The sequence below is a fragment of the Rattus norvegicus genome, chromosome 3 (assembly GCF_036323735.1).
Source record: "Rattus norvegicus strain BN/NHsdMcwi chromosome 3, GRCr8, whole genome shotgun sequence".
In the NCBI taxonomy this organism is placed as follows: domain Eukaryota; kingdom Metazoa; phylum Chordata; class Mammalia; order Rodentia; family Muridae; genus Rattus; species Rattus norvegicus.
The window spans coordinates 80,680,750-80,707,095 of NC_086021.1; the positions used below are offsets into that span (position 1 = coordinate 80,680,750).

At 41.6% G+C, this 26,346-nt stretch overlaps 1 long non-coding RNA gene across 1 annotated transcript; it reads right to left on the reverse strand.

Annotated features, from left to right (window-relative positions):
- Nucleotides 1–13,175: 13,175 nt before the first annotated feature.
- LOC134486385 (uncharacterized) lies at nucleotides 13,176–25,750 on the reverse strand. Its single transcript, XR_010065231.1, has 2 exons — nucleotides 25,500–25,750; nucleotides 13,176–13,331 (listed from the first exon to the last, which is right to left on the reverse strand). It is a non-coding gene; the product is annotated as an uncharacterized LOC134486385 (long non-coding RNA).
- Between the last annotated feature and the right edge of the window lie 596 nt (nucleotides 25,751–26,346).

A 26,346-nucleotide genomic window follows, 5' to 3' on the forward strand; every position in this document is an offset into this window, starting at 1 on the left:
CTGTATAAAGCAATTATGTGGTTATTAAGCAGATGAGTCCCAAGAGACATTTCTAGCAGCGAGGGAAGCAGACTGTGCACACCAAGGCAAAAGCAACCTTTGGAAAGGTTTCCCTGGGCTGGGTAGAGGTGGTGGGTGGCTTCCAGGGAAGGAGAGTCAAACCTTTCTGAAAGGAGGCTGAGAAACACCTCAGGCCTCTGCAGTTAGGGTCCCTGGAAGAAAGGCCTGGCTACTCCCTTTCTGTGCCAACTGCGAAACTTTCTAATACCAGGAATCGACAACAGCCAGGGCCTGGCTCTAAATGAAAGAACGCTGTGTTGACGACCCTGAAAAGCCAGGAAGGAGAGAAAGAGAAACATCAAAGTAAGGTTGTTTGGAAAGGGAGGACAGGCCCTGACATTCTAACATCCGCTGTCTCTTGACTCCCGGAAGGTTGGCGCTCCAGAATTGAGACCTCCTTCCTTACCCTGTAGAGGGGTCATTCCGAGGCCCAAGTCTCACCTTTCCCTGCTATTATTCACTCCTCCTTCGGCACCTTGAACTAAACAGACTTGCCCTCTCCTGTCCAATGTCAACTTGTCCGTCCCCAGAGCTCTGATCACAGACACAGCCATTCCCCATCTCTGCTTGCATTTCTGGGCCTCTTCCCTTTGACCTTTTAAACAAGCCATTGACCCATTTTCAAACAGGGAGCTCTCAAAAGGCACCGGGGAAGGGAGAGGAACAGCAGCCGGCCTGTCACCAAGACGAAATCGCCAAGTAGCGGTGACCACAGAGGCCTCTGCCAAGAGCAGGAGAGGTTAAAACCCCAGAAAGAGCGGCCCATCTTTTAAAACCGGCCTTTTCTGTTCTGTTTTCTGGATACTGGATCCATTGTCATGTTTCCCTACTTCAGTCTGGCGAATGATGTTGGGACTTTAGTATGTTTTTGTGGTACTGAGGAGTCAAATCCAGAGCCCCCTGCTTGCAGGCAGAGGCTGTGCTCTCCAGCACAGCCATCTTCATGTTGGTGCAGAACTTCGTAGAGGCTAAATGTGTGCCTATAGGTCACATGGTTAGCCAAAACAGTAAAACCACCCTTCAAACATGCTTAAGAGGATCGTAAAACATTTCGTAACAATTGCAGTTGGAAAGGAATGAACGGGACTTGGCAGCTGGCACGGTTTTTGTTTTTTAAGAGAGTCAACAGTTTTGCCTGGATAAACAAAATTGTACCTGGATAATAAGTTTTGAGGAGAAGATGGAAAAGCCAAAGAGTTATGGTTCACAGGAGCTGAGGCAGTGAGAGAGTTAAGCTGCTCTTCCAAGGAAAGAAGTAAGGAAAATCAAAGCATCCAGGGAATCCCAGAAGGCAGCAAAAGACAGATGTTCAGAGACAAAGTGACTGAAGGAAGCACACGAGGCGATGTGTATGGGTAGAGGGAATGACTCCAAAAAAGATAGATAACGGCTTAGGACGGGGGTTCTCAACCTGTGGGTCGCGACCCCTCTGGGCTTGCCTACTGAATTTATAGAGGTTGCTTAAGACCATCAGAAAACACACACATATTTACATTATGGTTCATAACAGTAGCAAAATTACAGTTATGGAGTGCCAATGAAATAATTTTATGGTTAGGCATCACCACAGCATGAGGAACTGTATTAAAGGGTGGAAGCATTAAAACGGTTGAAAACCACTAGCTTAGAGATATTCATTTTGGGTGACATAAAATACACCTGTGTCTACAGAAGGCTCAGGTGAAAGTGTATTGAACACAGGACCTGGAAAGACTTTCTTTGAGTCAAAAGTCAAAGGGAGGGTCGCACCCCCAATGTATGTGGGTCACCATCACTGGATGCAGAGTGGATCCTCTACAACGGACAGGCAGACAGACTCAGAAAGAGAAGCCAGAAGTGTCCATATGAAAACGCATCTCCCTGCCCACATGATCCCCCTCATAGAATTCCTGGAAAAACTGCAAGTACTGACTGAAAGCCATCCCTAGAAATAGGAGGAACCTAGGTAACAGCTGAGTCAGCTCTCCTAGGTTACTGTCTATGCATAAGATGGGACGACAGCCTAACAGAAGGATGCATCATTTATCCATCACTGCTGTGTCTTGCCTATGAGTTGTCTCTACTTGTGAGACATCTTTAGAAGGTTTGAAATGTACCTTCAGACCCAGGACATACAAGTTAGCTTTAGTGTGTGATCACTTAGTCAGTTAGTCAACAAAGATGCATTCGTGATGAACATGGCCCGGTACATTATCACCCGGTTCTTGTTAGATTTGTTATTATTGGAAGCACACCTCGATCTGTTCTATCTGTTCGATCTGTTCATGGTAGGAGTATTACATTTTGTAGGAGAGGAACTGAAGAACACAGAAGAAGCTCAAACAGCAGAGGTGAGGTTTGGATCCCCATGCCTCACAATAGTGACACCTTTCCTCGGTACTAATCTGTTATTTCTACTGTTTATTACTACTGGGGAGGTGGTCACCTAGGCTAGAGACTGGGCATCACTTTACCTGAACTCTCTCAGGGGCAGCAGGTCTGAATGGTTCAATATACAGCCCAGTTTCTCAACCATAAATAGGAAATAATAAAACCCAGCTATAAACAACTCATTGTATTTTGGATCATGTTTTACTTTAAAATTACTCAATCCTACAATAATCCTTATAATCAGTGACACAAAAACCATCATCAAAGTACTAGAAAGTCTTTTGTAGAAGTCCATAAAGAGAATAATACACCACAACACAACTTGTCTATCTAGGCTCATTCAACATTCCAAACTCAATTAAAACAATTCAGTGTTTGTCTTGGTTACTTTTCTACTGATGTTAAAAAACAAAAAACAAAACAAAAAAAACCACCATGACCAAAGTAACTTATAAATGAAAGCATTCGACAGGGCTACTGTTCTAGAGGATTGGAGTCCATGCCGGTGGAGCAAAGGTACGGAGTCAGGAAAAGTTGAGAGTTCACATCTTGACCCTCAGTCAGAAGGCAGAGAGGGGAAATTGGGAATGGGGCCAGTCTTTTAAAACTTCAATCTCACTACCAGTGGTACATGCCCCCTAACAAAACCAAATCCTTTCCAAACAATTCCGGCATCTGGAGTTGGCTAAGTGTTCAAATATTTGAGCCTATGGGAACCATCAAACTACTACAGTGAATTAATAGACGGGGAAAACTACATGCGAATTGAACACATAAAGAACTTTCAGAACTTAAAGGTAAGAAGACGAGTAAAGAAAATCTCACTCATTTTTGAAAAGACAAAGGAGGAATTTGGGTGGCACATAAGTATTTGAAAAGATGCTTGACATAATTAGTTGTTTGAAAATGCAAATTAAAATGGCACCGAGCACCAGTGCACACCCATTTAAATGAATAACATTTCAAAACCTGACGCTGACTAGATGGCCACAGGTATTGTCCCCCTTGTTGCCTTCCTTTCCCAAGTCCCTTCTACCATGAAGCCAGCAGCTTTCCCAAAGTCTCCTACTTGGAGGTTATTCTTGCCACAGAGGTATTTATGGTTGTTCTGGAAAATATAAAGCCTCCATATAACAGCCTTCTGGTTATATTTATGTCCTCGTGCATGCTCTGTCTACTTCAAAAAGATTGAGGTGACTTTATTTTAATTTCATTAAATAAATATTGAGTTCCTTTTACATGCTATGGGGCAGGAAATATGAGGTGAAATAAAAGTCCTGCTCTGAGGCAACCCAGACTGATACATGAGATCACAAGCAGTCACAAGTGACCTGTAAGGAGAGCCATGGTGCAGCCTGTGCAGACTGCACTGAACCCCAGGACAGGAGCTCAGCATCCCTCCTCAGAACCTTAGAAAGTAACAGGGACCACATGTTGTTGTTGTTGTTGCTGCTGCTGCTGCTGTTGTTGTTGTTTTATGTAACTAACACTAAAAAAAAAAAAAATTCACTTCACTACATTTCATCAAAACGTGAAGTTTTTCCCCAACAGTATTCAACCTAGAATTCAATTCAGTTCTGACTCTATCTACCTGGAGATGCACAAATTGAGAGCTTGAATCTCATAAGACCATCCTATTTCCCTGATTCTCAAACTATGGATGGGCCCCCTCCCCACACGGACCTCGTCACGAAAAGGGTTGAAGTTGTTCGATAAGAACAGGGCAGATTGTAGGAACAGGAGGGGTATTGCTGGAGAAGTCTATACAAACCAGGTCACAAGGGGTCTAATGCCTGGTGTGAAGAACCTTGCCCCAGAAGCAGAGGCAGGCCAAAAGCTACTCTCGAAAGACATGTCTGGCAGACTATGGGGCTGGATGAGGCTAGGTGACAGACGGTACAGTTCTACAGCACTCCAGGTAAGAGAAGGTGGGTAAGCAGACCTAGACAGACGCTAAGATGTATTAGAGAACCCGAACCACCAAAATGAACATATACTAAAAGAGGATTCTGTAAAGTGGTCCAATAAAGCCCATGCTGACTCATACCAGAGAGGCAAAGAACCTGGAAATTCTAAGTCCATGCAGCCTGAAGTCTCAGTAGACCCTATCTCCCACCAAAGGCCTGGAAGTTTCTGGAGGGTTGTTTGGTCTCCAGTTGATGCTGGAAGAAGTTGGTTCTAATATCCACAAAGCAACAGTAGCAGCAGCAGCAGAATAGATGAGCCCATTGTGGTTTCTCATGAGAAACGCCCAGTCATTCCAGTCACTGTTTCTCACAAGTAATGTACGCTTTTCCACCGGCTGCTTCAGCGATTTTTCTTTGTCCTTCGTCGCTTGACGATGACGCATCTAAGCATTAATTTTTATTTTTCATCTTGATTGTAGATTCTTTCTTGTCTGTTTGTTTGAAGTTTTGAGTCATTACTTCTTCTCCAAAGAACATTTTAGTAGCACTTTTTCTTGAGACGCCGATAACACAGATATTAAAGGTGGCCTTTGTGTGCACTGCGTCTCTCTCAATTCTTTGCCACTTTTGTGACATTACTGTTACTCACTCCTCCATATGCTGTGGTTTCCAATGCATCCTTATTGTTTATGTGATCAATTATGTTTACATAAATCTTAGATTCGTTCTAGATTAAAAAGGATCCCTTATTTTCGTTTCTTACTTTTTTGACATTCTTCTTTCCCTTTCTCCTTTCCCCTCCAGTTAATAGCATGTACCTTCTTTCTTCTGTCTGAGGGACTTTCTTCTGTCTGTGTTCCAAGGCCACATCCTCTTTTTATTTCAGAGAGCCTCTGTTCCTTTTTCTCTTTGAAGGCCACTGTATGATTCCACCCGATGGAGACACTGTAGGCTTCCCCAGGCAACTGGACCCCAAGTACATCTTTCTAGCCATCACTCTAGATTTCAATGTGGTGTTTAGTCCCATGACCTCAGTTTAGGGGCCAGGGCAGAGGGAGACCAAAGAGAACATCAATTTCCACCTTTCCTAGGTTTTTTCCCCATCTTATTAGAACAGAAGTTGTGACTTCTAAACCTTTTAGATCAATGGTTCTCAACCTTCCTAATGCTGCATTACTTTAATACAGCTCCTCATGTTGTGGGGAACCCCAACCATAAAATTATTTTTGATGTTACTTCATAAATGTAATTACTATTATGAATCATAAGGTAAATATTTGTGTTTTCCAATGGTCTTAGGTGACCCTGTGAAAGTGTTATTCAACACCCCCCCAAAAGGGTCACAATCCATAGGTTGAGAACCCCTGCTTTAGATGCTGCAAATAAAGTAGAGGACCCTCTGTATGTGTATGTGTATATATATATATATATATATATATATATATATATATATATGTATGTATGTATACACACACACACACACACACACACACACACACACACACACACACACACAGAATCAATCACACATAGATGAGTCTGAATAATTTCTATTGGCCTCTCTTTAAGCTCACTGACTTTCTAATCTATTGTCTTCATTTTGATAGTCTTCCCCACCCACAGTTTTTAATTCTGTCACTGGTCACTGTATTTTGTAATTCTAAAATACATTTCAGTCAAATTATTATTTTACAAGTCAGTTGAGGCTTCCCCCTGCCACCCCCACCCCAGTGATTCTGTGAATGTCAAAAAGATTAAATGCCCCCCCAACATTTGTATTATTCAACTATTAAGCTCTGTTAATTTTATGCTAGAAATTGGTATTCTTATTTACCAAGCAAGTCAACCTGGTTTAGTTCAAGCCGAAAGTTCTACTTTGATCCTTCAGTCTATGTGGATCTTTTATTAACTAAATTTTTTCTTTCACAAGTTTTGGTGTCTCTTAGCTTATGGAGCCTTTTGGATAATATTTTGATCCATCCCATGTATGCACCACCTGGTGACTGAGTTGGGCTTTAGACTATGTGCTTCACTCTCCCAGTATCCTACATGCCGATTGAGATGTGACCCATGTATGCACAGCCCAAAGAGAATTGAGGTGTGACCCATGCATGCACAGCCCAAAGAGAGCCCTGAAGGGTATAAATATTCTATAGCTGTTCCCTTCCAAAGTGGCTTTCCTATATGGGCGTTCTGTCAGCTCCTGCCCTGAGTGTTCCTCACGACATAACTCTGTCCTCCAGCCAAACAGGCAGGGCTTTAGTTGTCTACGGACAAGGAATTTCCCTTACAGACGAAGTCTAGGACCACAGCTCTGTACATTAGAGGAAAGTTTACCGCTCTGAACATTTGGCTTTCGTGCCTAACCTTCAACCACATATTTACTGAAGGAGTACGGTTCAAGGGAGTAGAGAAAAGGTATTTTAAAAAAGAGAAGTGGGTGATCACCCCACACAGTCCCTGTGTGCTCAGAGTTCTCTCTGGTTTATATCCAGATGCAGAGTGTCTCTGCTGGGGTCCTCCTTACACCACACTGCCTATTTCTGGATTTGAGGTGGTGGTGAAAAAACAACCCCACAAGTAGTGATACTTCAAATTCTGGTTTTCTTTCTCAGCTAACTTACTTGTGCGCTTTCGACTTCGAATTACCGATGCTCGAAATTTATTCAGGTTTTGTCACTTCTCACAGTGGGAACAACATGTGCTTAGTTAGTCTTACTTACAGAATCTATTACTTAATAAACAGATAGTGTCCAAGCTTCAGTTTCCTCATGTGTAAATGGCAGTGGCATTAGAGTCTGTGGGGAACAAAGGCAGCAATAAACGTTATAATGTGTCCAGCATGGTAGGTGTGCTATTATACCTATTGGTTGCTGTTGTCGCTGCAGTAGAGCTAAACAGGCACATGGGAAGCAGTGGGAAAATGAGACAGAAATAGCACCTCCCACAAGAAAAGATACAAGTCTGTTATCTGACTTAAATAGTTCATCTCTACAGAATGCATTTAGCTTTTGCTTTCTGTGTTGAAATTTTTCTTCTACATGGTCTGTCCGCCACACGACAAACGGTTATAAGAAATGGAAGTGTACCAATGTGTGAGTTCTGTTATTAAATGTGCAGAATCTCTTCAGGGGAGACGTTAATGTCTTGAGAGAAGATAAGGAGGAGTGGATGGCACATAGGGAGGAACTGGGAGAAGGGAGCAGGGGAACAGCAGTCAGGATGTATAGTAAATAAAATTAGAAGGAAAAAAAAAAGATGTTAACCTGGAGCTAGAGAAGTAGTTCCACAGTTAAGAAGAGTGCTTCCTGAAACACCCACACCAAGTGGCTCACAACCCATACCTTCATCTCCAGGGAACCTGATGCCCCCTTCTGGCCTGCATGGGCACTATACAAACACACACACACACAACACACACACACAATAAACACACACACAACACACACAATAAACACACACACAACACATATACACACAATAAACACACACACACACACACACACACACACACACACACACACACACAATTGGGTTTTTAGGCTGGGGACCAAATCCAGGTCCTCATGCTGGCATAGCAAGCATTTTACCAGTAGAGCATTTTCAATGACCCTGCAAAGATATGTCTCAATACACAGTCATTGATACTGTAGATAATCCTTTGGTTTTGGTATTGAAATTATTTTACAGGACTAGACCAGCTGTCTGGAAGGAACAGAATCCATCCCAGCTACTTAGAAGAGGCTTAGACAAACTGAGTCACTTGGAAAGGGCCCTCACCTGTCGAGTGGCCGGCAGGATGTGCAGTGTGCTCCAGGTGCCCAGCTTTGTGAGCTGTCTGTCGCCTGTGCTAGGGTGGGCTTTGGTGTTGTGGCTATCTGAGTTTCTACTCCTGTGAGAAGCCCTTTGCCCATGTTTCTGCAAGTAACCCCAATAAAATTCATTGGTTCACCTAGTTGAAAAAATATTTTATATCCCCCATATATTATTATAGCTGATATTATAAAAGCTTCGACTTTAGTCACAGAATAGTGTGTGTGTGTGTGTATATGTGTGTATGTGTCTGTGTGTGTGTGAGTGTGTGTGTGAGTGCGTGTGTGTGAGTGTGTGTGTATGAGTGTGTGTGTGTGTGTGTGTGTGTGTGTGTGTGTGTGTGTGTAGGAGCCTGTCTGGTAAATGTTACATTATGTCTTCATTTAGTATTTTAGAAAAGCAAAGAATTGTTTAATAGTGATATGAGCTTTGTATGTAGATAGAAAAGGTTGAATTGTGTTGAGTAATTGAATATTGCACCAAAAGATTTATACTTCAAATCGAAATGCATTAGACGTGTTAATATGCCTAAATGCACAAAGGGAATTTAAATACGATGATTAATTCGTCAACTGTTGACAAATAACATTTTATACTTAATGTTAGAGGCAAAATGTTTTCACGAAATGGCCAGTTCTAATAAATATGCCGAACGTGTGTAAATGGCGTGTTAGACTGTCGCTCGGCACCCTCTAACTCTGAATCCAATCTTCTCTACGTTCCACGAGTGCTGCAGAGGAGGGTAACGAGGACACAGAGAAAGCATTGTCTGAAGGGGAGATATCCCGGGCTTGAAGATAAGAGGGACTGGATCACCCACTGCTTTGAAAGCTGCAGTTAAATCAAGCAGGAAGTCACTGACTGTGCATTGGAGCATTGCTGAGTGAAGCCCCAACATCTTGGGTCCTAAGCTTTTGTAAGAGTTTCTGTGATCGCAATCATTTTTCTCTCTTAAAGATATGTATGATTTGACTAGTATGTGCGATTCAGAATTGTCTAATTGTGTGAGAACATGGATTCCCGTCCATTTAGCTGGAAGTAGTTAATGAATCTACTGATGAGTGTGTACAACTGGTTTCTGGACCTTTCCTTCTGAAGCAAGTCCTAATGACTCTTACTGCATGATGACCACTACATGACTGGGTATCCAAAGAATATACAACACTGTCAAATGGGGTTGCGAACATAACAAATGGGAGGAAACAAACGATCACCGTAATGTGGGCAATCTCACTCTCCCATGCTCAGCTCATTACACTCGCCTCTGTTGGCATGCCGAAGTGACCTAACCCTCTCCCTTTCCGGCTCCAAAGCATTGGGAGAATCAGCGTCTCTTTATCACGCGTTGTTTGCTGAGGTCTATCTCTCAACTTTTTAAAAACCAAAATGTCTCTGATCAAGACTCTTCAATGTGAACAAGGCAAGGATACCGACTCTTTCATGACGACCTCGCGATGGACTACAGTTCTGTAATATCCCATATCACACTGAGTCAAGGACAGAGTGTGGTCCGTGGTGAGCATGTTTTGATGCCGTTTGAAAACTCCCTGCATCTTATATCTGTTGTGGTATTTTTTTCCTGAGCAATTGATGCATGGAGCATGGAAATCAGAACACTCAAGCTATTCAGAAAAGTAACCAAGGGTATATCCGGGAAGTTTGATCAATTTGACTTAGAATCCACTTCTGCTTCTAAGGAGTTGTATGACTTTGAGCAGATAATTACCTCAGTCTTCTATCTGTACACTGGGCACTGCATTAGCCTACAGAGTGGTCAGAAAGCTGTCATATCATGACGGCAGAACATTTAACACAGACTTAAGGCATACGTCCCAAGGGAGTAACGTGCATATTGTTTTAGGTTTCCTTACCATGGTGACGAGAAAACGTCTAATCGTGTGTGTAGTGAGATGCTGAGGGTTTGATACAAAAAGGCTCAGCCTGAATTAAATGACTTGTCAAAATAAAATACCCTACCATAATCCTTAAATGAGAAACGATGGCTAGCCTGAAGAAGAGGATACATTTCTCTCCGAGGTTAGTGCTGAAGAAGTAACATTCATTAGAGACAGTTTTAGAAAGAAAGAAAGAAAGAAAGAAAGAAAGAAAGGAAAGAAAGAAAGACAGGAAGAAAGAAAGAAAGAAAGAAAGAAAGAAAGAAAGAAAGAAAGAAAGAAAGAAAGAGAGAGAGAAAGAAAGAGAGAGAGAAAGAAAGGAAGGCAGACAGGAAGGAAGGAAGGAAGGAAGAAAGAAAGATAGATAGATAGATAGATAGATAGATAGATAGATAGATAGATAGATCGATCAAAGCGAGCTGTCCGGACTCTCCCCCCAGCACCGCCAAGGTCACTGAAGCATTTGCAGGAATGCAGCTGATGAAGAAAGGAGAGGTCAGGGCCATGAAGCCCTGTGCCCAGCGACACCCAGGAGACACAGCTGCAGAGGCCTCTGTTCCCTTGCTGCAGGCTCCTAAGCCGATGGAAACCCACAGACCCCTGCCACTGAGGCTTTGCACTGCCTTGTTTATTTACCCATCAAGAACCATAAGGACCTTTACCGCATAAAATGCCAAGTGTGGTGGTAATTGACATCAAACGATCCATGTCTACCAACAAATAAAAGACTAAAGTAATAAACATAGAGAGATGAGTGTTTAATGACCTTCAACAAATTTTTATTGTAAGATCCATAACAGTTAACTATATACACCGACATCTCTGGCCTGGAGCAGGTCCTGTTTCCAAAGTCAGAGGGAGAGGACCAAAAACAGCCTTGCTATAGTGGTTCATGCAAAGCTAGCTTGAGAGCTTCAGCGAGGCACGGGCTTAACCAAAGTTAACAGACTCCTCAGATCTTCACCATGTCCATAAAAGCAGGGTTCCATCATGAATATCCTTCATGCACACACAGACACACACATGCACACACATATGGCGGGGAGAGAGAGAGAGAACACTTGCTATTTCCACAGCTAGATAAAATACATCCCCTTGCAGGTACTTTCAGAACATATATAAATGCAGAGACGAAGCATGAGAAATACCTTTCCCTCAAGCTGCTTTTAGACTTCCCAGAATTCCTGACTACTAGCCTTAATTTAGTCTTTACGCAGGACTGCCATCTGGGTTGGAAGGTCACTTTGTGGCTATTGAGACAGCTCTAGAATGCTCCCACACATAGATTTTTATCTGTTTAACAGACTATGACCACAGGAGAAAGGACCAAACATCCTCGGTGGCCATGATGATCCCTACAGGACAGAGGAGCAAGCATGTGTGTTCCTTTCCTTTCTGACTCGTTCACTGGCTTCACTTCAGTTCCCCACTCTCTGCAGTAGGTGCTCATTTCAAGACTGGATTCGTAGATTCCCTTGGGACTCATTGACTCTCGGGTTTGTAAAGACCCCAAACTAAGAAGGCTGTGGGCCTCTCTCCTCTCTGCAGCTAGAAGCAGGTCTTTCTTAAACCTGCAACTCTCACAGTTTGTCTTCTAGGGAGTGCAGCTGCCAAGAGAATAGGTTACTTATTATTTATTACTGGGAAGGAGAAAGTAATCACACCCAGGCAGATAGTAAGTGGTCAGTGTTCATTAAGTTCAAGATTCTAATAGGCATCTGGGAGACTAAATTAAAAACTGAACATTCTTTTTGCCTTTGTGTTTTCCAAAATGTTATGTAAATGTTACTTTAAGTAAAATAAAGGACTTCAGAGTGTTCACTGTCAGTCAGCTGACAGTGCTTTGAGGCTGAGGTAGAGGGGTATCCATTTGCATGAGTAGATAAAAGTTTCACTGTACCCCAAAATCTCTAAGATCATTTAAAAATTATATAGACTATTTAGGCTCTAGTGTAGTCCAGTTCCTTGTTATTTGCAAAGAAGGAGTGTTCTAAAAGTTAAATTAAACTTAGGGCAGAGGCTCAAAGCCTTGGAATCCAATCTGTGCCTGCATAGAACAGCTCACTTCCCTGAAAAGTGCTCCTTTTAAGGCACGATTCAGGAAGCTGTGGCCAGGCTGTGACAGACACCTGTGCTTAGCATAGGTATAGGACGAGGCACAGAATGGAATCTGCAGGAACAAGGCCTGAGGCCTGGCGGGGTCAGGGTAGCATGTGACCTAGCATATGGGTCTAGTGCTTTCTAGATCCTTTCTGTCTTGAGATGAGGTTGCTTGAAGCCCAGTGCTTCTCTGGTGGAGAGACTGAAAATGAAGGTAACCCTCGAGCTGCAGCTCAAGAAGAAACTGATCCATAGGAGAGGTTTGGATTGACACACAACAGGGAGAGAGGACAAGGAATGGAGGAAGATGCTGGGGCCATGGGTCCCTGTTTCCAGAACCGGATGCCCCTTATCTCCATCAGACAGACTTAATGGGTGTGGTTGTGACTGTGCTTGTGTTTTCTTCTGGTGCTTCCTGCTTCTGCTCTCTCACAGAAACCTTTATCTGATATGAGATGAGAACCAAGGATCTCACCTTTCTCCCCGGATGTTAGCTTCCTGCTGCCTTTTATTTGAACAAGCCATCCTTCTACTTTGGCTGCATGACGTCCAATATTGTGATGACTACTTTCAGATTTCATTTATAATCCATTAATTTGCCTCTAGTTTTTATGGCCAATATCATGGTGCTCCAGTTAGTGGGTCTTCAGGGGTTGTGTTTGTATCTCTCACAGCATTGTTCTCGTGACCTTTAACCTTCTTTTCTGAGTTATAATATTATTATTTCAAATGAACCGTACAATTTTTCAGGTTTCAAAAAAAAAACCATGAGAACTCTGACTGTTCAGTTTTTAATCTCACACTTTGACAAACATGGCACTTGTACCTAACTACGAGGTATTTGTGATGCACCTGACACCCTCATATTCAGAGATTTGTGTTGAAAATAAACACTGATTTTTATCAAGTGATTTTCTGCCTCACAAAACTCACTTTTTAAATTATTTCTTAAAAAAGAATACATACTGTTCTTGATTAATATTTCTGATATTAACCCTGCCTCTATTCCTTAGGCACAGTGACTCTTAAGTTATTCTTTAAAGACTGAGTATAATTTTGGTATGATGGCTTTAGTAGGACAGGTATGAAGAAAGTGGATTTACTAATTGACTGGTCAGAAAATGAAATTGAAAATCGTTCATCTCCATGGTCATTCCAACTTGAGACCACTGTGTTCGTTGTCCTCCTGAGGAAAAAACAAGGAAACAAAAGGACCAAATTAATTTATTCCAGAAATAATGGGTTCCAGCAATAAAATATTCTTGAGTATTAAGTTTGGATCCATGGGAGTTGGGCATAGCCTTCTACAGAGATTCTTGTATTCCTCTGTCTCGTAAATACAACGGCAGTCAGAAAGCCAGTCCAATTCGGCTCATGTCTGGATTGACACACTGGGTAGTTTAACACCAGAAAAACAGGCCTTCTGTGCACCCCTTGGAGACAGTATACCGCCTATGAACACTTACTTGAGCCAGCAGCTTTAGCAGGGGCAATTTCCTGTGATACAGACCATGTCTACCAGACCCACCGTAGAAAGTGCTCCGGTGTGCTCCTTGACTGGTGGTGAACTCGTCCTTGCTACTCCATGCTTCAGTTAGAAAATCTGACAGGTCCCCCAAAGGAGGACTACCTACCTTTTCTCTCCACCTCCCCCTACACACTAGTAAAATTTTGTCTAACTTAAACCGGTCTCCACAGACAACCATGCCTCTGAAAAGCAATCTCTAGGCTTTTGCAATCTTCCTGGTCAATAAACATTTCCCAGACTCTAGCCTCCAGTCTTGATTCCGTCTATTCTCTTTCTTTTATATTTTTGAAATGTTCTTGTCAAAATCCCTTGCCCAACCCAATCCACCCAAAAACTGTTTAACCTTTCCAGGTAAGGCCTTCCTCATTAGAAATGTACGCAAACAAGGAATAATTAAACAAAATCTAATTTTCTCAGGTTCCACTGTCTGAGTCAATACTAAGTATACTAAGTGCCAAGGACAAGTAAAACAATAAGTGGAAATGGGAAGAAAATGAATCCATTAAAACAAAGATGGACACAGCCTGGTTTTGCACAGAGACCTTTTGGGATACCTGAGGGAGCAAGCACCAGAAACATAAAATTGCTCCCTCGGGGAACTTTACACGGCTTGTGACTTCCAAAGGAGAAACTCACATTTGGAAGAATGTTATCTTCAAGTACAAAATTCCAAAGTTTGTGCTACTTGATGCTTATATAGATCATTTTCCAAGAAAATAAAAGTGATTTATACCTGTTTCCTCAGTATCTACACATCTCCTCCCTGACCACGAACTCTGCTTCCCTTCACACACACACACACACACACACACACACACACACACACACACACACACACACGAGCCTTTTATTGACTTCAAAGGGAGCTCGTTGCATAAAGGGGAGACCCACAAGGCTGGAATGGCCACGTACTGCCATTAATCTCTGAGCACTTCTCAGAGCTAGGGAGGCAGGAAGTGCTGTTATGGCCCTTTAAAAACAAAGGAATTGGACTTAAAGGTTAATCAACTTTCCCAGAGTCAAAATGATTCCTAGGAGTTGCTTCAGTTCTGAAGTCAGACTTTGGAATTTGAGAACTAGTCCCCAACCCTTATCCCCACTAAACTGCAAGCAGTTGACTTAAACTCTCTGTGCACCTACAGTGCAACACGGTTGTGAGGATTGAATCAACACATACAAAATATTAAAATAGTGCTTATCACAAAGAAGTTATTTATTATATATTATACATATACATAATAAACACACACATATATATGATAAAACCTAAAAGATAGGCCTCACGCCTAAGCTCATATTGAATTAGAAAACACCCTAGAACTAGCTCTGGGCTAGTGTATTAAAGTTCAGGGATGGGAGGGATTCCCTTCTGCCCCTCTTCTTGTAACATCCTTCTTTTTATGACCTCAAGTATCCTGATCTGAAATTTGATGCAGCTGAGATGGTGCATTTCCTTTACTGTTTCTTCTTGTCTTATCACAAGGTCGCAAAGATGACGTAGGGCCTGAGAAGGTTCATTTCTAGGAAGATTATCAAGCTACTTCCAGAAAGACGCTGCCTACAGGTCTGGAGGGAGAAAAGAACATCTCATTCTTACGGCTGGGCTGCAAAATAATGTTTATACTTAAATCAAATTGTCAGGTCATTCTTCAATTCCAGTTAGTTTCACGAAGGATGGATTGCTATACAATCATGATTACGAGCTTCACTTCGATAGAATCCATGCACAAAACAGAACTGGATATGATAAATCTCAATTTGCGAAAACTTGCTTCCTGTCTCAAGCAGGTGCATCTTCATCATTTGGGAATCTGCATTGTAAGTATGCAGACAACAATGGAAGCAAGAGTGATTAAAAGCCCTTACATACATCACTATCCCATGCCCTCTGCCACCCTGCAAGCCTGAGATTACCTTTGATTAACTAGTTTGTCAAAATTCTAAATTCAGCTTCCTATCAGATAATTAACCTTTCCCTTTAACATGGCTCCCTGGGCATTATGTCACCTGAGGTGATGGCAAAAGGTCACAAATCAAATGTAACTGTGACTTCAGGGAACCTGTCCAAAGTTGTACATAGTTTTAGTATAGTTAGTACATAGTTTAATATGTCTGCTAACTTAATACATTTTAAACAATATTGTCTGTTAGCACTACTATATAGAATGACTTAAGACACGTACTCAGTTTATAGATGCTTTGTGCAGCAATGGTATTAGGCAAGCAAATGATATTATTTATATGTTTAGCTTGTTCTGATACAGACAAGGCCCTGGAAATCTGTGTTTTGACTTGGAAATACACCCTTGTCTAGGAACTGCCTACCTGACTCTCTAGGGTAAGTCTCTGGCAGCTGAGTTTTATAGGATCAACTACCCAAAGAGGAGGAGGATAGCACAGTCATAGTCTCTCTCCTGAAGATCTGACATCTACCCTGGTGAATTTTCAAATGAAACAAAGGTAACTGGAAACCTGGACCCTGGAATCCAATGCTTTTATCAAGCTCATAATTCTTTGACCAGGAAATCAACTGTCTTCCTGAAGAAAACAATGAAGACCTGGTGATGTCACAGGAAGAAGGCTCAATGTCCACAATCTATATAAGGCACTGGAACCTGGGGAGAGCTGAAGCATCCTCCAGTAGAGAGGTGGTGTTGCCAGGGATGTCTGGAAAGGTGCTCTTTAATGCCTGTGGTTCCTGCCCTGAAGCTACCTTCTGAGGTATCTGGTGTCAACAGCTCTCACTCTCTAGCATTTGTTTAGCAATTTTTTGGTACATGACACACTGTTACAAGCTGTCATCAGTCTTTGTCAAATAGATCTCTTGAGCTGATTTCCACTGTGGAACCTTTGTGTCTTTAGGTGTTGACCTGCCCAGTCACTTCTTCCCACTTTGTCCTAGTTTCTCTGAGTCGGATTTCTAGAATCTAGTTGTAAATAACATTCTGCTGTGTGGTTCTCTCTGTGGACAGAATTAGTTCCTTTGACATGATGTCTTCCAATCCATATATATTTTTAACAAGTTTTTTTTTAAAATAAATGTCTGGATTTCCTTCATTTTTTAATTTCACTGTGCATCAATACCACATTTTCTTTACCTATTGATCTGTTGATAGACACCTATGTAGTTTTCAGATCTTGACACTTTTGAATAGTGATTCAATAAATTCAGGCATGAAAGCATAAGAACAGGAATGGAACCCTGAAGGTATAGCTCAGTGGTACAGTATTATACCACTTGCCTGTACAAGGCCCTGGTTTTGACCCTTGAGATATAAAAAGACCAAAAAGAGGGGGAGGGAGTAGTAAGCATGAGGCCAGGATTGATAGACACCTTCAATCCTAGTATTTGGTAGGTAGAGGCAGGAGGATCACATGCTCTATGCCAGCCTGGACTACAGAATGAGACCCTGTCTCAAAGAACCAAAACCCATTCAAAAATGAACAGGGAAAGAGGAAGGAAAAGGGCTGCAGTTTCAGAGGCACAATAAAGAGAAAGAAGGTTAGGAACGGCAGAAGGCAGAGGGGTCAGTTACTGGGAACACTGGAGCCCAGCCTTATTTATTTCTGGGCAAACACAAGAGACAAGGCAAGCGTCAGCTGCCATGGAGACAATCAGGATTTGCCAAGAAGAGGCAAGTCATCAGGACGTATGGGATTCACTAGCTAAAGCTAGTCCCAAGGAACCATAGACATTGACATAAAGAATTTAAATTATGAACATGCACCTGGAGCAGACTTATGGTGCTGGTTCTATACCTACTCCTATAAGACCCAGTGGAAGCTCGACCGCCAGGTGGTCTGCCATACCCAGGGTCACAGGTAATAAATGCCACAACATCTGACAAATCACCCGGAGTAACTGGGACCCCTGGGATCCAGGTACACAGGGACCTCCACCCAGTCATGGGTTCCTTCCAGTTTAAACCTGCATCCAGAACAGACCTGAGGTGCTGGCTCTTCACTCATTCCTACAATACCCAGAGGGAGCCCGATAACATCTTTCCCAACACACAGCATGACTATTTTCCATGACAAAACCAAGTTTAAACAATATATGTGAATCAATCCAACCCTACAGAGGATAATAGAAGGAAAACTCCAACACAACGAGGGAAACTACACCCAAGAAAAAGCAAGAAACTAATCTTCTCACAATAAACCCGAAAGAAGAGAACTATACAAACATCATTCCACTTCTAACAACAAAAATAACTGCAAGCAACAATCATTGGTCCTTAATATCTCTCAACTTGAATGGGCTCAATTACCCAATAAAAAGACAAACTAGCAGACTGGATCTGAAAATAGGACCCAGCATTTTGCTGCATACAGGAAATACATCTCAATGACAAAGACAGACATTGGTAAAAGTAAAAGTTAAAGGCTCAAAGTAAAAGGCTAGAAAAAAAAATTCTCAGGCAAATGGTCCCAAGAAACAAGCTGGAGTAGCAATTCTAGTAGCCAATAAAATAGACTTTCAACCAAAAGTTATTAAAAGAGATGAGGAAAGGACACTAGATACTCATCAAAGGAAAAATGCACCAAGGAAAGCTCTCAATTCTGAACATCTGTGCCCCAAATGCAAGGAAACCCACATATGTAAAAGAAGCATTACTGACGCTCAAAGCACACATTGCACCTCACACAATAATAGTAGGAGACTTTAACAATCTAATCTCACCAATGGACAGATCATGGAAACAGAAACTAAACAGAGACAGTAAAACTAACAAAAGTTATGAACCAAATGGACTTAACAGGTATCTACAGAATATTTCATCCAAAAACAAACTTCTTCTCAGCACCTTATGGTACCTTCTCCAAAGTTGACCATATAATTGGACACAAAACAAGCCTCAACAGATACAAGAAGACTGAAATAATCCCATGCATCCTATCAGATTACCACAGACTAAAGCTGGTCTTCAACAAAAACAAAAACAACAGGAAGCCCACATATACATGGAAGCTGAACAATGCTCTACTCAATGATAAATTGGTCAAGAAAGAAAGAAATTAAAGACTTTTTAGAATTTAATGAAAATGAAGGCACAACATACCAAACTTTTGGGACACAATGAGTGTTAAGAGGAAAACTCATAGCTCTGAGTGCTTCCATAAAGAAATCGGAGAGAAAATACACTAGAACCTTGACAGCACATCTGAAAGCTCTAGAACAAAAAGAAGCAAATACACCCAAGAGGAGTAGATGGCAGAAAATAATCAAACTCAGGGTTGAAACAAAGAGAACTATACAAAGAATCAACAAAACAAAGAGCTGATTCTTTGAGAAAATCAACAAGATAGATAAACCCTTAGCCAGACTAACCAGAGGGCACAGAGACAGTATCCAAACTAACAAAAATCAAAAATGAAAATGGAGACAATAACAACAGAAACTGAAAAAAAAAATAAAAAATTATCAGATCCCATTACCAAAATCTACACTCAACAAAACTGGAAAATCTAGATGAAATGGATGATTTTCTAGTCAGATATCAAGTACTAAAGTTAAATCAGGATCAGATAAACCGTCTAAACAGTCCCATAACCCCTAAGGAAATAGAAGCAGTCATTAAAATTCTCCCAGCCAAAAAAAGCCCAGAACCAGACAGGTTTAGTGCAGACCTTCAAAGAAGACCTAAAACCAATACTTCTCAAAATATTTCATAAAATAGAAACAGAAGGAACACTACCTAATACATTCTATGAAGCCACAATTACACTAATGCCTAAGCCACACAAAGACCCAACAAAGGAGAACTTTAAACCAATTTTCCTCATGAATATTGATGCAAAAATACTCAATAAAATTCTTGCACACTAAATTCAAGAACACATCAGAACAATCATTCACCATGATCAAGTAGGCTTCATCCCAGGGGTGTGGGGATGTTTTAATATATGGAAATATGTCAGCATAATCCACTATATAAACAAACTCAAAGAAAAAAACCACCATCTCATTAGATGCTGAAAAAGCCTTTGACAAAATACAACACCTCTTCACGCAAAAAGTATTGGAAAGAATAGGAATTCAAGGTCCATAAAAGCAATATACAGCAAGCCAATAGCCAACATCAAACTAAATGGAGAGAAGCAATCCCACTAAAATTAGGGACTAGACAAGGCTGCCTGCTCTCCCTATTCAATATAGTACTTGAAGTTCTAGCCAGAGCAATTAGACAACAAAACAAGATCAAAGGGATACAAATTGGAAGGAAGGAAGTCAAGATATTACTATTTGCAGATGATATGATAGTATACCTAAGTGACCCAGAAAATTCAAGAGAGAACTCCTACAGCTGATAAACAACTTCAGCAAAGTGGCTAGATACAAAATCAACTCAAACAAATCAGTACTCTTCCTCTACTCAAAGGATAAACAGGCTGAGAAATAAGGGAAATGACATCCTTCATAATAATCAAATAATATGAAATATCTTGGTGTGATGCTAAGCAAGCAAGTGAAAGATCTGTATGACAAGAACTTCAAGTCTCTGAAGAAAGAAATTGAGGGAGGCCTCAGAAGATGGAAAGATCTCCCATGCTCATGGACCAGAAGGATTAACGTAGTAAAAATGACCATCTTACCTAAAGCAATCTACACATTCAATGCAACCCCCATCAAAATTCCAACTCAATTCTTCACAGAGATAGAAAGAGCAATTCTCAAATTCATCTGAAATAACAAAAAAACCAAGATATCAAAAACCATTCTCAACAATAAAAGAATTTCTGGGAGAATCACCATCCCTGACCTCAAGCTATACTACAGAGCAATCAATAGTGATAAAAACTGTATGGTATTGGTACAGAGACAGGCAGGTAGATCAGTGAAATAGAACTGAAGACTCAGAAATGAGCCCACACACCTATGATCACTTGATCTTTGACAAAGGAGCCAAAACCATCCAGTGGAAAAAACACAGCATTTTTAACAAATGGTGCTGGTTCAACTGGTGGTCAGCATGTAGAAGATTGCAAATTGACCCATTCTTATCTCCTTGTACAAAGCTTAATTAAGTTCAAGTGGATCAAGGACCTACACATGAAGCCAGATATAGTGAATCTAATAGAAGAGAAAGTAGGAAAGAACCTCAAACACATTGGCACAGGAGAAATTTCTTAAACAGAACACCAATAGCTTATGCTCTAAGATCAAGAAATGACAAATGGGACCTCAGAAATTTGAAAAGCTTCTGTAAGGCAAAGAATACTGTCAATAGGACAAAATGTCAATCTACAAATTGGGAAAAGATCTTCACCAACCTTACATCTAATAGAAGGCTAATATCCAATATATACAAAGAAATCAAGAAGTTAGACTCTAGAGAGTCAAATAACCCTATTTAAAAATGAGGTACAGAGCTAAACAAAGAATTCTCATCTAAGTAATACTGAATAGCCAAAAAGCACTTAAATATTCAACATCCTTAGTCATCAGGGAAATGCAAATCAAAACAACCCTGATATTCCACTCACACTAGTCACAATGGCTAAGATCAAAAACTCAAGTGACAGCAGATGCTGCGAGGATGTGGAGAAAGAGGAACACTCCTCCATTGCTGGTGGCATTGCAAGCTGGTAAAACCACTCTGGAAATCAGTCTGGAGGTTCCTCAGAAAATTGGAAATAGTTCTACCTGATGACCCAGATATGTACCCAAAAGACACTCCAACATATAACAAGGACACAAGCTCCACTATCCTCACAGCAGTCTTAATTATAATAGCCAGAAGCTGGAAAGAACCCTTAACTGAGGAATGGATACAGAAAACATGGTACCTTAACCCAATGGAGTACAACTTAGCTATTAAAAACAATGACTTCATGAAATTCATAGGCAAATGGATAGAACTTGAAAGTATTATACTGAGTGAGGTAACACAGTAAAAATGTTACCAAAAGAACACATATGTTTTAATGGATATTAGCCAAAAAAGAACCTTGGAATACCCACGATACAACTCACAGACCATATGATATACCCAAGAAGAAAGAAGATCACACCGAAGTGTGGCTGCTACAGTACTGCTCAGTCAGGGAAAGAGAATAATTTTTGGGAAGTAGAGGGGTAGAGGAATCTGGAAGGGAAAGAGGAGGGGGCAGGGGGAAAGTTCAGATATGGGAGGAGATGGGGGAGAAGTGCGGAAGGTCAGTAATTTGAAAGTAGCTGTGTAGCGGTAGGGGAGGGGGAACTGGTGGTAGCCACTAGAAATTCCCAGAACCCAAGAGGTTCCCAAGACCCAACAGGGAGGACTTTAGCCAAAATACCTAACAAAGGGAAGAGAGAACCTTTAGAAATCATAGTCAGTGGATAGGCATGGCCCCCAGTTGAGGGATGGGGCCACCCACGGACCTCAAAAATATTAACCCAGAATTCCTCCTGTCAAAAGGAAATGCAGGGATGAAGAGTGGAACAGAGACTAAAGAAAGGCCATCCAGAGACTGCCCCACCTAGGGATCCATCCCATTTGCAGTCACCAAACCCAGACATTATTGCTGATGTCAAGAAGTGCTTGCTGACAGGAGTTCAGTATAACTGTCCCGAGAGGCTCTGATAGAGCCAGACCAATACAGATGTGGATGTACACAGTCCATCACTGGACTGAACGCTGGAATCCCAACAGGAAAGTTAGGGCGGGGACTGTAGGAGCTGAAGGAGTTTGCAACCTCATGGAAAGAACAATATCAACCAACCAGACCACCCCGTCCCCGCAATGCTCCCAGGGACTAAACCATTAACCAAGGAGTACACAAGGAGTACCCATGGCTCCAGCTGGTTATGTAGCAGAGGATGGCCTTATCTGGCATTAGTGGGAGAGGAGCCCCTTGATCCTGTGGAGGCTTGACGACCCAGGATAGGGGAACGCTAGGCCACTGAGGCAGGAGTGGGTGGGCGGGTTGGGGAGAGACTTTATAGAGGCAGATGGGGAAGTAAGGGGGATGGGGGTTTGTGGAGGGGAAACTGGGAAGGGGGATAATGTTTGAAATGTAAATAAATAAAATAACCAATAAAAAGTTAAAAAAAAAAAAGAAAACGTAAGCAACCATTGACTAGTCTTTTAACTACATTCATCACCATCACTATCGGAAAGCCACAGGTTAGACCCTTGACCTCCTCAAGAGCTTGCAACTGTGCCTAAGAGTAACCGGTGCCAACATCTGTCCAAGCACACTGTCGATGGTGCTCTTGCACCACCTGCACCCGGTTTTATTCAAATAAACTCTGCTTCCAACAGAGAGGAAAACTGTCAAAAAAGAAAAAAAGCGTTCAACGATTCAGTCAACAAAGAAATATGAGCTCTGTAGAGATCCTATCTTTCGCAGCCGCACCAAAGACAAACTGATGTTCAGGATAACAGAAAAGGTCCACAGCCACCGTGGAGATGCTTGCTAAGGCTCAGACGCTCCGCTTAACAGAATCTCAGCAGCTCTACTTCCCGTGGTCGCGATAACAATGCGGCGCAGGTATTGCCTCGTTAGAGTTAGCTGAGCGGCTTCAAATGAAGGATCTTCAGATACGGGTCCCTAGCAGCAAATTTATCTGGCAGTGTTTTAGATAAATTTGTTTTTCTTTTGAGTTTCACAAATCAAAAGAAAAAAAAAAGAAAAAAAAGAAACCTAAAATGTTCATGAAGAAACTACCAAGGAAGCATTCTTGAGATAACCCATTTCCTTTCTATAACTTAATATTATCGAGATACAAAAAGTGGATAAATAGGAGCGATGGCAGCTATGGGTGCTTCCTTGTCTTCTCCTGGATCCGATATAAATTGAATGGGATAATAAATCTATAATTTTAGGTGGCAAGATACCCTTGAAATATTAGTACCCCTTAACTATTTGCAAAGCAGCCTAGCTGAATCAGAGGAAGGTGAGAGGAGATAACCCCATTTTACATGAATCATAGGAAAGTGAGAGGAGATAACCCATTGTAAATGAACCAACTCAAGCACGGACATGAAACTCCAAGCAAAGATCCCAACGTTACCGCCAGTGCCTTCTGATCCCCCCTCCTCCTATTCTATTTCGTTATACTATTTTTCTATTTACTCATCTCTGAACTTGCTAATAGAGTTAAAGTGAGTCACTCTAATATTGTGTGCTAATGAATGAGTCTTTTCATAAATCAAGACTAATACAAATGTTTCTCTATGTGATTGGAAATGATTAGCTAGTGCACAGTGACTTTTATATACCCCCCTACACACACACACACACACACACACACACACACACACACACACACACACAAATACAGATGTTCTTCCTAGGATGTCTTTCTGAGAGGTTGCTTGTCGACTGACTCTTGATAGACAAATCCTTCTTGGTACTCAGTCATGGCTCCTCCATGGCCTAGCCATGCTGTCAGAGGAATGAGCTCTGAGAAAGGAGTTGCTTCAGGAGAGGGCATATGTACAGAGAGCAGCTGTTTCCTTTCTCTCTCAGGACATCCAGGTACCATGACTAAATTTCCTGTGTGTCAGCCCTGGAAGAGTTCATTGACCTCAGCCAGGGGGTAGGGGTAGGAAACAGTCTTTTCATTTCAAACCTTCTTTCTTTACCCATTTTAGCCAGAAAAAAAAATCACAGCTCGCTGTATTGCCTTATAAATTATTCCTGCAGGATTTACAGCCATTTCTATGCTTCAAGTCAAACATTCTTTTAAGGCCAAACAGAGTAATTTACAGGATTTGTGTCTCTAAACTATCTTATAAATGGTTGTTCTCTAGTTCAAGGTGAGTAACAGTCGGAGGCAGACTACTATCAAAGAATACTGATTGCAATTCAATTTTATTACCTTTGAGGATTCACCCAGGGGAATTGGGCAGACTAGTTAAAAATCTATAGGCTGATCATCATGAGTCTGTGCTGGAAAACCCTTGGCAATCGAAAGCTCCAGGAAGGGTTTTGAGCTTGGCTCCTTTCGAGGATGACCATATTTTTTTTTCTCTCTCCCAGAGATGCCAAGATGCCACTGTTGTTAATCATACCTGCAATCACCATGAATCAAGGAATGTATGCGCTTCTAAAGACTGATCTCTAGGATTGCGGCTGCAACTGCTTGTTTAGATCCTGACACATCCAGTTGCCTCCCTCAATCCCCGTCATAATTACAAACACAGTGTTCCGCCATTCCATCTTCTCAGTCCTATTTCACTGCTATTTTTAAGCACAAGATTTGTAGGAATCTAAATGTTCTGTCTGGGCGCATTTACTCTGTACTAGTCTGGCAATACTCCCACTAGCCTATAGTCTGTGGTTTGATGTGAAATTTGATAACGCACCAGTGTCCAAGGACACAAACACTTCTCCATTTCCCAGGTGTATACGGAATATTCTGAAACGTCCCACTGTCTTATGGACCTCCGAGGAAAACCATGATTGGGTGGTAGCATAACCCTGGGAATCCTAGATGGAGAAACTCAGTTCGGGTGCCCAGTGTAGCCCATGAAACGCAGTAAAGGTAAGCGAAGTTTTTATTTTATTTCTGCTTTCTTTCATGTCCTTAAAGCCTGGGGACTGTTTCGCTAAAGGTAAACCATGTAAGGCTTTGTCAAAGGTTCCTCTCTTGAAATCTCTGTTGCAGACACGAGCGCTTCTGCAGGGCCAAGCTAGAGAGCAGTCGAGCGTTTACCAAATGCGCCCGTGCGCAGCCTTCGCAGCCAGATGCCCACGGAAATGCAAAGGCAAGGGCAGGAAATGAAGTGCAAATGGAATTAAAATGTCTGCGTCCTGATGTTATTCGAGAGAGAAGTCAAGCCGTTACTGTGGGTAGCAGGTGCCTGTGTTAACGTAGCAATGGGGAACTTTTACCTTTCAGCTCCCAAAAGAAGGCTACTGCATCCAGGTAGCGTTGGACCCCCATGTTCATCAGTTATTCTGCCGGTTTCTATGGCGACATCCTCCTAGGTATTTGTAAGGTCACAAAGGGAAGAGCTAACCCTCTTACTCCTGGAATAACTAATGTGGTTCTGTTACTTGCTTGATGTAAATGGTCTCCAGTGACAGCGAACTGTACATATAGTCAATTACAACTGCTCAAAGGAAATGATTTGTTGTAACAGCCGCTGTTCAACCTCTGTGACATCAATGTTTCTATGGAAACAGTAGCCCATTGCACTGCTTTGAATTGAGTATTGATCAAACTAGGGCCAACACTATTTCAGAGACTTGCTACTTTACTGTGTGGCAATTTACGATAGGAACTCATAACATCACTGTATATTTCAAGCCCCAAGGAACCAATTTAGCAGACAGTTACAGTAGAATATTAACAGAGGTCAATAATGGAAGTCTGATTATAGTCCTGGAACAATTATTCAATGCTTTTGTTGTCTGCCCTTTCAACAATCCAGCAGCTCTTATGGTTTTCAAATAATAATATTCATGCCTGGAGAAAGTGCTGTGTTCATTCGTCTTCCATTTTAAACTTTATTTTTCATTGTTATGTTATCTATCAATAAAATTATTCAGCTATATTAACCAAGCTGTGACCCCTCAGAAGTAAATAACTATTGATCAAGGAGTAAAGAGCTACCGGTGCACAACACTGTTTTCCATTAATGATCCTATTGGCCCAGCTGATAAGACGGCTCAGGCCAAACCACAGAAGACACCAAAGTAAAGAATGATTCTATGAAAAATAGGGGTCCAGTTTCCC